Source organism: Chlorocebus sabaeus, chromosome 21 (genome assembly GCF_047675955.1).
Source record: "Chlorocebus sabaeus isolate Y175 chromosome 21, mChlSab1.0.hap1, whole genome shotgun sequence".
In the NCBI taxonomy this organism is placed as follows: domain Eukaryota; kingdom Metazoa; phylum Chordata; class Mammalia; order Primates; family Cercopithecidae; genus Chlorocebus; species Chlorocebus sabaeus.
The window spans coordinates 41,970,139-41,985,625 of NC_132924.1; positions in this window are offsets into that span (position 1 = coordinate 41,970,139).

The following is a 15,487-nucleotide window of genomic DNA, read 5'->3' on the forward strand; positions in this document are numbered from 1 at the left end:
TCCCCCCTCCCCACCACCGCTTCTACATTCACAGTTGAACCATATTATTAGGAACGGCGCCTTGATGAAAAGATCAGGATAGGAGCTCTGACCATTTGTCAGTGTTTTCCCTAAAGTAATAAAAATAAAATACAATAAAAAAACCTAAAGAACGTCTTTCCTCTTTTTTTTTTTTTTTTTTTTTTTTTACATCTCTTGTGCTGCATCAGTAGACAGAACTTTGGTTAGTTTCATGAAATGCAATCTCTAACCCCTTGTTTTCTGGGAAAAAGGAACTGCAATGACTTGAAGTTGAGAATGTAGATACCGCCTCACTCACCCACACTCATTCTCAGACTGTAAAAAAATCCCTTACCCTCCTTCTAGCTGGCAGGCATACAGTACCATGTGGCAAAGATACAGAGAAGGTAGGCTTGAGACTGAGGCTCCATCTTTCTCCTCAGTAGCAAAGGTCAGGCTGCCTTTTACAACAAAGCACCACAGCTGACACAACCCCTCCTCCTCTCCCAAGCCAGTCATTTCACTTGGCACCGGCCAGAAGACAGAAAAGCTACTTCTAGCCTTTCCTGGGAAGAAATAGCTTTCTTTCTTTCTTTTTCTTTTCTTTCTTTCTTTTTTTTTTTTTTTTTTTTTTAAATAAGTAACTCCATTGTTTTTCGCTTTTCCAAGATGGCCGGTGTTGTGGTTTTCTACGAAGTCGGTGCTTGCTTAGCTCACTAACACCGCTGCTGTTGGCGGCTGTAGCTGCTGCTGTGGCAGAATTTTCAGTGTGGTGTGTTTTCAAGCCTCACTCACTTATCCTCTCATTCGCAAACATTCAGCATCCTTGCACACTCCTCACTTATATTTTAGCTCACCTCTTCAGTGAGATTGTGTTCTTAATTGTGATGTGATTAGATCTTTTATTACAGTCTACATTCCATCCTGGATCCCGTGAATTCCTAAATAATTTTAATTAGAAACAACAAAAATAGATGTATCAGCCTGGGCGACATAGCGAGAGCTATCTCTACAAAAAAAAAAAAAAAAAAAAAGAATTTAAAAATTAGCCAGGTGTGGTGGCACATGCCTGTAGTCTTAGCTACTCAAGAGGCTGAAGTGAGCCGATTGCTTAAGCCCAGGTGTTCAAGGTTACAGTGAGCTATGATTGTGCCACTGCACTTTAGCCTGGGTGACAGAGTGAGTGCCCATCTCTAAAATAAATAAATAATTTTAAAATAATAAAGTAAAATAGAATTATATACATTAAGGTATGATCTTGGTGCTGTAAAGTTGTATGAGTTTTGAAAAATGCACAATTTCATATATCAACCACTATAGTATAATACCAAATACTTTTACCACTCCTAATCCCACATGTTTCACATATTAAACCCTAAGCCCCTCCTGCAGAACTTCTGACAATCACTGTTCTTTCTAAGGTCTGTCTCTACAGTGTTGCTTTTTCCAAAATGTCACAAAGTCGGAACCATATAGTATATAGTCTTTTCTAATTGGGTTCTTTAACTTCGAATGTACATTTAAGGTTCATCTATGTCATTTGTGACTTGATGGGTGTGATGATTAATTTTATGTGTTTACTTGACTGGGCCGGGGGTATCCAGATATTTGGTCAAACATTGTTTTAGATTTTAAGATGATATTAACATTTAAATAGGCAGACTGTGTAAATCAGATTTCCCTCCCTAATGTGAGTGGCCCTCATGCAATCAGCTGAAGGCCTAAATAGAACTACAAGTCTGACTCTCTTATCAGTAAGAGGGAACTCCTCCTGCCTATAGTAAAAAAAAAGTCAGTGCAAACAGCTGGAATGACAAAAACTGAATTGATAACCAAAATTCTTCATTAATGAAATGAAATCGTGTTAGTCAGATTGTGATGAGGCATATGATACCATGGTCTCCACATTCATAATGTGAGAGTTTGCTGAAGCCTCAAGCCCAAGCATCCAAGTCCAAAACTTGGAGTGTTCAGGAAACCTTCCCTCTGAGGTGTGGTTCCTATCTCATTAAGAAGATTTTAATTTATTCTGCTCATGTGAATACCATTCACCAGCTCGTCCTAAATTAGATGTTACCGGTTTCCTTAGTGCAGCAGAACTATTGTGCTGAGCAGAAAGAAGGAAATGCAAATATGTGAAGTCCAGAAACTAATTTTCAGTCTTGTCAAACTCCCAAGTGAGTGGTAACCATTTCTACACCTGGATGTCATTCAATTCATGTTGTTCTTTAGGCCAAAATGAAATCAGAGCTTAACGTGGACAGTCAAGATTTAGCAGCCACCTGGGACAAAATTGCTGAAATTCTTTCACATAAGAAAAAACAAAAACAATCAAATAAAAACTGTCTATGGCCTTTGCTCTACTGCCAATACTTTTAACTCAGTAGGAAGAGGTAGTTTCTACCACTAAGATACTCTTCATTAAAATGAAAAGAAAATTAAATAACTACCTTATGAATTTGATCAATGTAAGCATAGAATATTCTAACTGAATAACACCTTCAATGGCAGGGCAGAAACATTTTCCTTAATGTGTGTTTATTACCAACATTTACCTGGAAAAAAATAGAATGTATATAAATGAGTATATTTTCCAGTTTTTCTCTCTCATTCTCTAAATGATGATGTTCTCAATCAGGGGAAAAACTATGTCTGGGGAAACATAAGAATCCTAAAAGTAAGTATAGCCTGTTCTTTATGTTCAATAAAGTACATTCAAATTAAACAATTATAATTTTGGGAAAAAAAAAACAACTGTCGCTTTTTTAAATGCAGTAATGCTCAATAAAACATACCCTATTCCCTTTACAGGAGGATACATCAAAATCTCCTGGGGGAGAAGTATAATATTTTTAGATTATAATAATATGCAGACAAGGGTTTAAAAAGATCTAAAATATTTTACTGTAAAATATGGCTATTTCTAAATGGTACTTCTTTTTGTAATTAGATACATTACATTTTATATGTTTTACAAGGACCTTCAAACTCTTCAAAGAACTATGGCCTAAATATTACCATAAACATTGCTCAAACCATTCAAAAATTTTCATCTTCAAAAATCTAATGAAACTGACAAGCAGGATAAGAACGTACACCACTTTCGTTTACATTCCTATACCGATAGCCTATATTTGTATAACTGTGCAAAGCCATTGGATCTAGCCGCACAGCCTACTATATATTAAGCCAATCGTGTTTTAAAGTAGTGGTTTATTAAGAAACTAAAAACCCCATAAAAATGCAAACTCCTGGGCCTTAACCTGAGAAATTCAGATTCATCTAGTTATTTTAGAAAATTCTGAGGTAATTTATGGGAAACCATGCATTTTGATAAACATTACATTAACAAATGGAAATCTGCTTCCATGAAGGAAAGCTAGAAGAGCATGCCAGAGGCTCTGAGGACATTTTTAAATAAAATCTAAAGTAGCTTTGGGCTATGACACCAACAGTTTAATAAGTGCATAGTCTTCCCAGTTAATAAACTTCAAGGTAAAGTTTTCTTGAATTCTTGAATTGTAAGTTCATCTTTCTATGAAACCCACTGTGCCATCACTTATGGTATAGTCTAGGGCATGCTATTTCTGGCCTCTTTCTTCACTGACAGAAACCTTCTGGACCGCGATATATTATCCCATGCATAGACTACTGTCTTCTGTGCATGGGATGATATTCCTGGTCTCCTGTGATTTTTGCTACCTGCCTTCTTCCTGCATTCTTGCGTTCTTCCCCAGCTCCACATTATTTGGAGTTTCCCAGATAGTAGCACATTTTGACTGCCTACCATCCATTGAATAACAAGCTGGGGAGCTGCTCAATAGCAGTCCCTAAGTGCCTGCCACCTTCCTGAGTAGAACACATTGCCTGGAGGAAAAGAAAAAAAAAGGAATAGTTCCAATAATTCTGTCAGTTAATCATTTGCATTAGGTGTAGACAAACTTTTGACACTTAAGATTGTAAAATATTTACAATATTTAAAATATTTATATGTTATAGCTTTCTCTGGAAGCCTCTAGGATGATTAACATGAAATTCTACTGGAAGTCCAAGGGAGAAATTTTGAGTTTCTGAGAGTTGTGTTGTTTCTGCTTGTTTCCTTTTGCCAACTGGGAATGATTATCCCCATCTGGATTATTCTTGTTTCTCTCCAAAGGCCAAATGTCTTTGGGTTCCTTAGTTTGAGTGTAAAGGATGGGGGAGAAGGCAGGAGACAAAGGAATGCAGATTCTTCACTCCATACTGTCATCAGACATTCTCATTTATCTTTAAGATTAAAAAGTGTGTAGTACTCAGTCTAAAATATAAACAGTCCTGCATTCAAATTGGAAAAAAGTTTATAGTTATTAATATACATTTTTTGACAAGTGCAACTTATCACTTAAATTACATTATTACTGAATTCAACAAAGTTGTAATCTTAAATAGATTTTTAATACTTCTCCCAAGAATATTAAGTCTATGGCCGTTAATAATAATTGTGTATTTTGTTTACAAAGAAAATGAACATGGATCTTTATTTCCAGATGTGTTTAGAATACCAACATTGGTATATTAACAAAAGGTTATATCAGCTTATCCCTTTCCTTAGTTTAAAAATAAAACTTTTATTTTTAAAACCTTTTATTTCACAGAGTTTTTCAGTTATCTACACATTTGAATTATTTCTAGCATTCTTTCTTCTAATTAACATACTCCTGATAACAATTTTGATAATATTTATAGTTTTTATGCACTACTTCCAGAGCATTGATTCCTAACTAGGGTAATTCATATGCAAAAACCACTTGGGTTTAGATTAAAGTAAATCAGACACATACAGCACGCTGTTTGTTCTGAAACATTTAAAAATAAATTACTACGTGAACAACTTAACACATTCTAAGAATATCAGCTAAATTTAAATTCTAGAACAACAGTTATTTGAAATTTAAAAATTTATGTGTCACCACAGGCATCCCACAGCAATTCAAACGCAACATGTCCCAAACCAGTCATTCCTGTGCTCCCATTTTCAGTGAAAAAACCGTGGACTATAACCGTGCATTATATTTCATTCCTTTTGCTCCTTCAGCCATCACAATATCAATTTCCAAAATCTATGAATTCTAACTACTAAACATCATGAGCATCCATTCCCCTTTTTCATTCTCAAAGACGCACCCCTATTCCAGGCAGTCATTTTTTTTCTCCACAGGGTTTCCACAGTATTTTCTTAGCTGAGCTCCCTCTATGCGGTTTTCTATCTCAAAATTATCCTACAATTCCACCAATCTCTCTGAAGCGGTAGTACTATCCTGTCATTTCTGCTCCTCAGCCACTTTCACCACCTTAGCATAGGGTCTTGAGGAGTAAGGCTCTTCAGAATCTCATCTTGCTTATTTCTGTACCCTTGAGAGTCATCACTTCCTATTACCTTCTCTAGTACCCATCTACACAGCACTTCTTTTGCATCTTCAAAATGTCCTATTCTACCTTGCCTCAGGGTTGTGCACATACTATTTATGCTTCTGAAACAACTCCACCTACCCTCAAGCAACTTCATTCCTTTATTTGACTAGCTTTTCATTTAGGGGTTAGACATTATTTGTTCTAGAAGTTTCCTTTCTCTATGTTTTAACAGCATCTGTGTATCTACTGTTGTGACTCTTCTCATGCTCTATTTGTCATAGACTATAACCTACAGGCAAGGAACAACATTAATGTTGTTCATTATGGTATACCCAGGCACAGTGCCTCACATATAATATATATTTAAAATATACTTTTTGAGTTGACTAGTTCATTTTAAGTATCCATTTTCAGTGTATAAAAGCTGCATCTTCTCGATTGATAATGATGCTCAGGTTTATGCACAACATATAAATAGCAACATCAAGATAAATAGCTCTAGACTCAGTACCTTATGTGATGGTCATGATTCCCAGAAGAAATAGTCAAAATACTTAACAACTGGTATGACATGGCAGCAGCCAATCAGGACAGACCACCTAGCAGTCAGGCTCAGCCATAAACAAATAGAATTGCTGCACTGATGCATACCCACTAAAATATACCTCTTGTCAATATCTCACTGAAATTGATAAATGGCATTGCCATCTAAACAAATTCTCGATTGACTGCATCTCTCATCTTTTATGTACTGAATTGTCATAACAAATCCTGACTCTTGAAGGAGTCATTCAATGAGTGGTAGAAAGAACTGGGACTTTGGAGAGGTCTAGGCTTGACGTTTCTTCCTTAGGGCTGTGGGTCCTCAGGCATCACTTACCTCTCAGAGTCCGGAAACAGGGATCATAACACCTACTTTTCAGTGGTTAATGAGGAGTATATCAGTGTGTGTCTAGGTCCTCACTGTGGTTGACACAAAGCAGGAGTGATCTTGGGTGCTATTCTTCACTCCTCATGGCACCTGCATGGTTTATTTTCTTTGTTTCTCTAACCTCTACTTCTCCAATAGACTGTTCCAAAAAGGAAATAAAGAGATATGCAATATATTTTTCCTAGTAATTTTTTTATTCACTCTATTCTAATTCTGGTTTTCTTTTCTTCTATAAACTTTGCATTTGTTGCTGATTTTCATCATGCTACTATCTGAAGCCTCAAGAAACAGTCTGGCCAAAAAGTCTTTAGGGCCTTTTGTCTTATAAAATTCAACCTTCAGTGGAATTCCACTGAAAGATATTTTCTTGTTATAGTGCCCAACCTGTAAGGGAATATTCCCAAAGGATCTATCTTTGTTTGTTTCATACTCTTAACTCATGATTTCAAGTGATATCTCCGAGTCTACATCTATACCACGTGCTCTTCATCTGACATCTATACTTGTTTTTCACTTGACTGATTATCATAGCCCTAATGTTTCAAAATAATTATTTCTCCTCCCATTCTACATTTCCAAAGCTCTATATCATCTCACTCCACCAAATCCTTTAACACTTACATAAGTCAATGAAATCAGAAATTTGGGACCCACCTGAGGTTGCTCTCTCATCACCTCTACCTCAGACAATACCTGTCCTTTTTGCCTTTAATTAATTTACTTACACACTCATCCATTCAGTTATTAAATGAAAATTCACTGAATGGTTATTATGTTTCAGGTACACTGAGGAAAATAGGAGACAAAGAGAGACTTGGCTTCTGCTCTCAACGAGGAAAAGGGAGGAATCAAAACATGACCGGATTTTTGGATTTTCTTCTTACTTCAAATGATTCAAATGATTTTTGTGAAGCTCAAACTGAACAAATAGGTAAAAATACTTTGTAAATTGTGCAATACTCTGTTCTGCCTTGTACTATAGTTAATTTTATGTATGCCTATCTTTTTTCTCCAGATAAGTGAGGGGGCCACATGCCATTCATCTCGGCAGAGTGTCTTGCACCTAGACTATAATTAATGAATGTTCATTCATTAATTTTAACTCAATTAATGAATGTTCATTGAGTTAAAAGAGTGAGATGAAGCCAATGCTGAGATGACAAAAGACTGGATATGATAAATAATCTCCATTGAGAAATATATTCACAACTTTCCATTTCAGGCTTTTAAAAGTAAATTGTAAGTTATTAATCATTCTTCCAGCTACATTTTTAAGCATCCGTGAATGGAGTGAACCAAGGACTTAATGACACAGTACTTCACTGAGGAATAGTCAGGGTCACTGAATTGAGATATGCCTTGAATCACCACCTCGTTTGAGAGATTTGGGAAAAAAATTAAATGCTTCCTCCCAAAATCTAACTTCCCTAAGTGCTTCCCCTTTGATTAGATCCTCTCCCCTATGAATTGTACTAGATTTATTCATAAAAGACACCTAATTATTAAGTGGCTGCGAGCAAGGCCATGGCTTCTGCAGACACCACAGTTTTGGCCTCCTAGAAACATGGCTTCCCAGACAGTGGAAAGAAGCTACCCTGTTAATGGTCTCAACACAGCAGGATAGTGATTTGTCTTAAACCAAGGATAAGTCTTAAACCTGCAAGGAAGAATATTTAATGGAATTTTTAAAAATCCCCTTCCCCATATTTGCACCTGATGCAATATGTTATTATCTTTATAAATATTAAATATAAGAGTAGACAAAGTTAAAAGAAAGTCAAGGGAAAATATAATGTGTGTGCTCCATTTCAAATTCCTTTGATTTATAAGCTGTTTTGTAACCTGCTTATTTCTTTCTGGACTGGTATAAAAATAGCATGTTCACTGTGTTCTCCCTCTTAAGAATACTAGAGGAGTTCAATGGGAGGCAAGGGAATAGAATAAGTAATGAAAAGTTTACCATGCAAATTTCAGCTCAACAAATAATGCAATACTTCTTCTTTAGACTAATACACATTTTATGAAAGCTATTTTTAAATGTATGCCTTCTCTGTTGACTTTGTGCTTAAGGGAGTCTACAGAAAACATTTGTATTGATATTTCTAATATGAACTTACTCATTTGGTAGAGTATATGAAGTATCACTACTTTGATTAGATATTAGTTGACTACTCTTTCTTCTACTATACTTATGTGACTACTCTTTCTTCTACTAAGGATACTCTATTTATAATTGCTAATTAAGGAGAGGTTAAGGCTCATCCACAATTCCTCCAAAGGAAGAACAGCTTATGTAAGACTCATTTAAAACAGCATGTGTATTTACACTGTGACTAGAAATCAAACTTCTCCACTGAGGCAGACTCTTGCCTGGCCAGCATCAGTAATCTCCTATCCCATTTCTAGTAAGAGAACTTCAGTTTTCCAGGCCGGCTAGGTGGCTCATGCCTGTAATCCCAGCACTTTGGGAGGCTGAGGTGGGCGGGTCATCTGAGGTCAGGAGTTCAAGACAAGCCTGGTCAACATGGCAAAATCCCATATCTACTAAAAAAAATACAAAAATGAGACGGGCGTGGTGATGCACCTTGGGAGGCTGAGGCAGGAGTTTCGCTTGAACCCAGGAGGCAGAAGCTGCAATGAGCTGAGATCATGCCCCTGCACTCCAGCCTGGGTGACAGAGTGAGACTCTGTCAAAAAAAAAAAAAAAAAAAAAAAAAACAACTTCAGTTTTCCTTTAGAGAACTAACTTTCTACTCTCATTCAATCAGAGCAACTGTGATGGGTTCCAAATGGGCACAGGATGCAACTTGAGCTCAAGAATCCCACTCTAGAATTTCACTGCTTGAATACAGCGTTTCTTTCTTCTGATGCTGCTAAACTTTTAGAAAATAATTCTGAATTTTTCAGGACCCTTGCATAGAATGAGTCAATCTGAGAAAAGAACCAATGCAGAAGAATACGGAATCCAAATATAGAGAAACGTTTTCCTGAAGTCATTGCTGAGTTCTTAGATCTACCTTTGATTAGAGCTCACAGCATACCTGCTTCCTTAGTTAAATAAAGCCAACACAGATGCTTTGTTTAAGCTAGCTTGACTTTTGAGTTGGCTTTTCATCACTTACAACTCAAAAAAAAAAAAAAATTCTTACACATTTTCTTTCTGCAGAACTACCAGGTTTTAAGGGGTTTTCTGCTCAACCATCCTAAAATATAACAAGAACTTTTTCCATAACTGAGTTATAGTTGGTTGAGTCCTGACTCATCACTTAATATGCAAGTGAAAACTGAACCACAGTATTAGATGGTTGATACAGCCTTAAATGCCTAGTACAGTTTTCATTAGAGCTTTCTATGTAGCAGGTGTACAAATGCTTACCTTTCCCTTATAGCACACTTTTATAGGTTTTCTAGAAGTCTTGCTGGATATTCTCAACTATAATTCCCATACTGGGACACTGTTCTGGCTCTCCTCTGTCTACTGGTAGTACACTCCTCTACTGAACATCTCTCTGTGGTCACTTTAATATTCTAGAAGCTCTCTTGGGAAGAATCCTTTTTAATAATGCACCCTGAATTGACTTTTGTATATGGTTCAAGATGCATTTAGTTCTCTATGCATATCCAATAGACTAACCACCATTTATGTAAAATAACTTCCTTTACTCGTTGTACTTTGTCATAAATCAAATGATACGTGTTTTCTCTCTTCATGATGTTTTTCCCTCTTTTCTGTAAGGAAACAGAGGGACAAATCATTTCAGTCCTTAGGGATGAGCTGACTCAAAACTGATTTACAATCACTGTCTTAGTCACCCCTGATTTACTCCACTATTAGAGAGTAATACTTCAGGATTCCCAGCTGAGAGATAGGGGCATATCCTTAGCACCCTAAAATAAACAAAACTAGGCCGGGTGCGGTGGCTCAAGCCTGTAATCCCAGCACTTTGGGAGGCCGAGATGGGTGGATCACGAGGTCAGGATATCGAGACCATCCTGGCTAACACGAGGAAACCCCATCTCTACTAAAAAAATACAAAAAACTAGCCGGGCGAGGTGGCGGGCGCCTGTAGTCCCAGCTACTCGGGAGGCTGAGGCAGGAGAATGGAGTAAATCCGGGAGGCAGAGCTTGCAGTGAGCTGAGATCCGGCCACTGCACTCTACCCTGGCGACAGAGCGAGACTCCGTCTCAAAATAAATAAATAAATAAATAAATAAATAAATAAATAAATAAATAAATAAATAACAAAACTAGCTCTTCTTTCTAGTTTCCTTCTGATAGGATTCTTAGCTGCTTACCCTGCAGAACTTAGTTAACAGAAGCATCCAGGGTAAAACTGATGTGGCATATGACTGTCATTTGCCTGTGCCTCTCTCTTCTCAGAAATCTTGCAACTTCAAGTTGTGAGTGCTGTTGCAGCCTTATATCCGACTTTTTGGCTCCTCCGTCATGTAAGATTTCTTAAAATGTGTTGGCTTCTCATAACAAGTCTCTTTTCAAGCCTTGAATTGCAAAATGCCCCAAGAAGAAAAGCAACATATAGAAAAAACTATTAGATCACATGTCAGTGCAATTAAAAATAGGAAAACAATAGAGCTATGAATAAAATAAAAAACTGGTTCTTTGGGGAGATGAGTAAAATTGACAAATCTCTAGGCAAGCTAAACAGGAAATAAGAAGGGAGAAGTACGATGTACCAATATCAGAAATAAAGTGAGGCCATCACTGTTGATCCCATAATACAAACAACTCTATGCTCACAGATTTTATAACTTAGATAAAACTAACAAATTTCTTGAAAGACACAAACCACCAAAACCTCAAACAGGGAGTAATAAATCATCCGAATAGGCCTACATCTATTAAATGGATTGAATCAACAATTAATAATGCTCCAAAAAAGAAATAATTAGGCCCAGATGGCTTCTCTGAATTTTATCAAGCATTTACGGAAAAATATGATACTTGTTCTCCACAATTTATGCCAGAAAATAGAAACAGAAGAATGTTTGCTAACTTAATGAGGTCAGCATTACCATAATACAAAAACTGAAGAAAGACCAATATCTCTCATGAACAGAGATACAAAAACCCTCCTCAAAACATTAGCAAATTAAATCTAAAAAGGTATAAAAATGTTTTACACCATGACCAAGTAGGATTTATTATCAGCATACAAAGCTGATTCAATGTTGGAAAATTAGTGATGCAGAAAAAGCATTTGACAATATCTGATGTCTATTTCATTCAAGAAAAAACTGAGCAAACCAAGAATATGGTGGTGTTTCAACTTGATAAAGAACATATACAAAACACTGACAGCTAATATAATACTTCATGGCAAGTAATTGAATGCTTTCACCCTAAGATTAGAAACAAGGCAAGTTTGTCTTTACTCACCACTCCTATTCAACATCATGCCAGAAGTCCTAGCTAGTGTCATGAGACAAAAATAAATAAATACAAGGTATACAGATTGGGATGGAACAAATAAAACTCTTTCTGTTCACAGATCATTTGGTTCTATAGGTAGAAATATCTCAAGAATCAATAAAAATCTCTTGAATTAATACACTATAATAGCAACATTGCAAGATACAAGGTAATGTTTCAAGAGTATTTTGCTTTACTATAAGCCAACAACAAACAATTAGTATTGGAAGTTTTCAAAATATACATCAGTTAAAACAGCATCCTCAGAAATGCAATACTGAAGTATAAATCTAATAACATATATATGATGTCTAAAAGTAAAGAGATATTCCATGACCATGGAATGAAAGATCCAACTGATTTGAAATATTACATCCATACAAAAATCTGAACACAAATGTTTATAATAGCTGTTTATAATTAGCAAAAAATAGAAACAACCTTCAAGAGATGAATGAATAAACAAACTGCAGTATACTCATACAATAGAGAATTATTTAGGGATTATCTTAGTTTATTTGGATGCCATAACAAAATACCTTGAACAGGGTAATTTACAAATGGCAGAAATTTATTCGTCACAGCTCTGGAGGCTGGGAAATCTAAGGCCAAGGCACCAGCTGATCCAGTGTCTGGTAAAATCTCACTGTCTGCTCCATAGAAAGCACTTTGCTGCCATGTCCTCACATGGCAGAAGGGACAAGGCATCTCTCTTCAACCTCTTTTATATGGGCACTTATCCCATTTATGAGGGTCACCTCCTTAAGACCCCACCTTTAATATTATTGCATTGGGTGTTAGGTTTTATTTGAATTTGGGGAGGACATCAACATTCAAACTAATAGCAGTTGTAAAAACAAAAGAGTTATCAAGCTACAAAAAGATATGGATAATTTTTACATGCATATTGCTGAGTGAAAGAACCAAGTCTGAAAGCCTATGTAGTATACGATTACAATTACATGACGTTCTGGATAAAGTAAATAGTTCAGTGGAAGATATGGGTTCCAGGGAAAGGTTGAATAGGTGAATCATGAGGCTTTTTTGGAAGCAGTGAACCTCTTCTTTATGCTATCTGATGGTTCGTACATGGCATTATAAACATGTCAAAACCCATAGAACTTTCTTTCTATTTATTTATTTATTTATTTATTTATTTATTTATTTTGAGACGGAGTCTCGTGCTATTGCCCAGGCTGGAGTGCAGCGGCGCGATCTCGGCTCACTGCAAGCTCCGCCTCCCAGGTTCCCGCCATTCTCCTGCCTCAGCCTCCCAAGTAGCTGGGACGACAGGCGCCCGCCACCACGCCTGGCTAATTTTTTGTATTTTTAGTAGAGACGGAGTTTCACCATGTTAGCCAGGATAATCTCGATCTCCTGACCTTGTGATCTGCCTGCCTCAGCCTCCCAATGTGCTGGAATTACAGGCGTGAGCCACCGCGCCCGGCCAGAACTCTCTAGCATAGAGAGTTAACCTTAATGTTTGCAAATGTTATAAAAATAATTTAGGAGGCTGAGAATCCCAGGAAGTAATGTAGATTGTCACAAGACAATCGAACTGTATTACAAGTGTTGGAAACAATCTCACAGAACTGAATGGAGTAAAAGGTTAGTGCTAACCCAAATAATTTTAGAAGTCAGTGGAGTCTGTAAGACTAAAGGCAAAAGGAACTGCACTTAAGCCCTATACCTTAGGTGATAAAGTTCAGGGGTACTGGTTAGCAATTCCAATACTGCTATACCTGTATATACTGAAACTGAACAATTAAGTAAATGTATGGTGGATGGTGGGAGTCATGTCCTTTATTGTTATATGGGAAGGTACTAGAAGTATAGGGAGGAGGCTAAGATGATCCATGTGGAAATGGATTAGAGTTACACACCAGTATGACTTTAGGTTTAGCTTAATATAGATACTGGAGGTTACATATAGATATATTTGTAGATATATGTTTATACAGAGGTTGGTATACATGCATATGTTACCCTTTCTGTCAGTTGAGAGGGTCCACAAGTAATGATAACCCATAGCAACTAGCACACAACTCACACAGAATTTGCTTTCTAATACCATACTCCAAAAAGAAAAAACAAAAAAACACAAGCCTTCTTGGATAAATCACTGATTCTAAGACTAAAGACAGAGTTTAATGGCCAAAGCTAAAAGAGGCTAAGAAACAAAATATTTTAGGTAGTATTATACTATAACCCAAACTAAAAATAAATATCCATACATTTATACTGATATAAATGAATGATTAAATAAATAAATATAAATAAGAACAAGTAAATCTCTGTGCAGAAGAATTTTCAAAAATTTATATAGACACTCCACCCACAAAGAGGGAGAGTGTAACTATATTATAACTGAGATATCTGTGTATCTCTGGTGTATATATATACCCAGAGAGACACAGTCCTTGGCTCAGTGCCTGGATCATAAAAATTACCACAAAAAAAAAAATGAATACTTGTGATGATAAGTGATATATTTGAAATATAATCCTTAATATTAATTATTTAATAATAATAGATATAGAGGCACTTGTAGAACCACTTGGAAATCTGTTTGATTGTATCTACCAAAGCTAAATATTTGTATAATCTGTACCTCAGCAATCTTATTCCCAGGTATATATATTCCCAGGTAAATCTAAATATAGATGTAAAACCTTCCGAATGTGCATATTTTATCAAATGGCATGTATTAGAATGTTTATAATAATATTATTTACAATAGGCCAAAACTATAACAATCCAAATGCCCATCAACAATAGAATGTATGAATAAATTGTGGTATATTCACAATCTATGGAATAACATAAAACAATGAGACTGACAATCTACAACTACATGGGTCAATACAAACAAATTTCACTAACATAAGTTAAAGAGGCCAAATGTAGGGGAAAATATACTATATAATTCCAATGATATAAAATGCAAAAGCAAGCAGGAATACATGTTGTTAGAACTCAGTATTCTAGTTATTATTGAAGGCTGATGGGATTGATAGTGACTAGAAGTAGCCATAGGGGAGTTCTGGGTCTCTTGGTCTGGATGCCGATCACATGGATGTGTTCAATTTGTAAAACCCTATCAATATGCAAACTTAATAGCATTTTTATATATGGGTTTTTTTTAAAGATAAAAACATAGAGAGGCACTATGTGGTAATATAAAGAACATTGCATGTATGGAAGATATCAGTAAGTAGCTGCAAGAGCCTAAGCAACTTCAATTCTGAAACTGAGTTTCTATATTTACCGTATGTCACAGGGTTATTGTAAGGAATAAATAAAACCATAGTATGAAAAATAAATCAGTACTAACCATGAATGACTACGTAATGGCTTTCAGACTGCTGAACTGTATCACTGATGTGGGGAAATGAGTAGTATATTATTCATTGTCAACTACATTCCAATTTTTTTAATCCAAAGAATGATTATGTCAAGCTAAGTCATCCATGCGGTCCTGTACTTATGAACTCATGCCACATGGTATGACTGCCAAGTGAATGTAAGGTGAAATAAGATAAAAAATGCTTCCTTATAGTGTCAAAGGATTCTGATGCTATTTGGGGCACTGTGTCATGGTGAGAGGATTATTATGACTTTCAAGATGACTGTGTTAAGATTGCACCTGGAGAACTTAAAAAAAAAAATTGGCAGCTCAGAAGCCTCCAGCAGTACATCAAGTGGTAGGAGGCTTGCGATGCAGTACAAAGAAA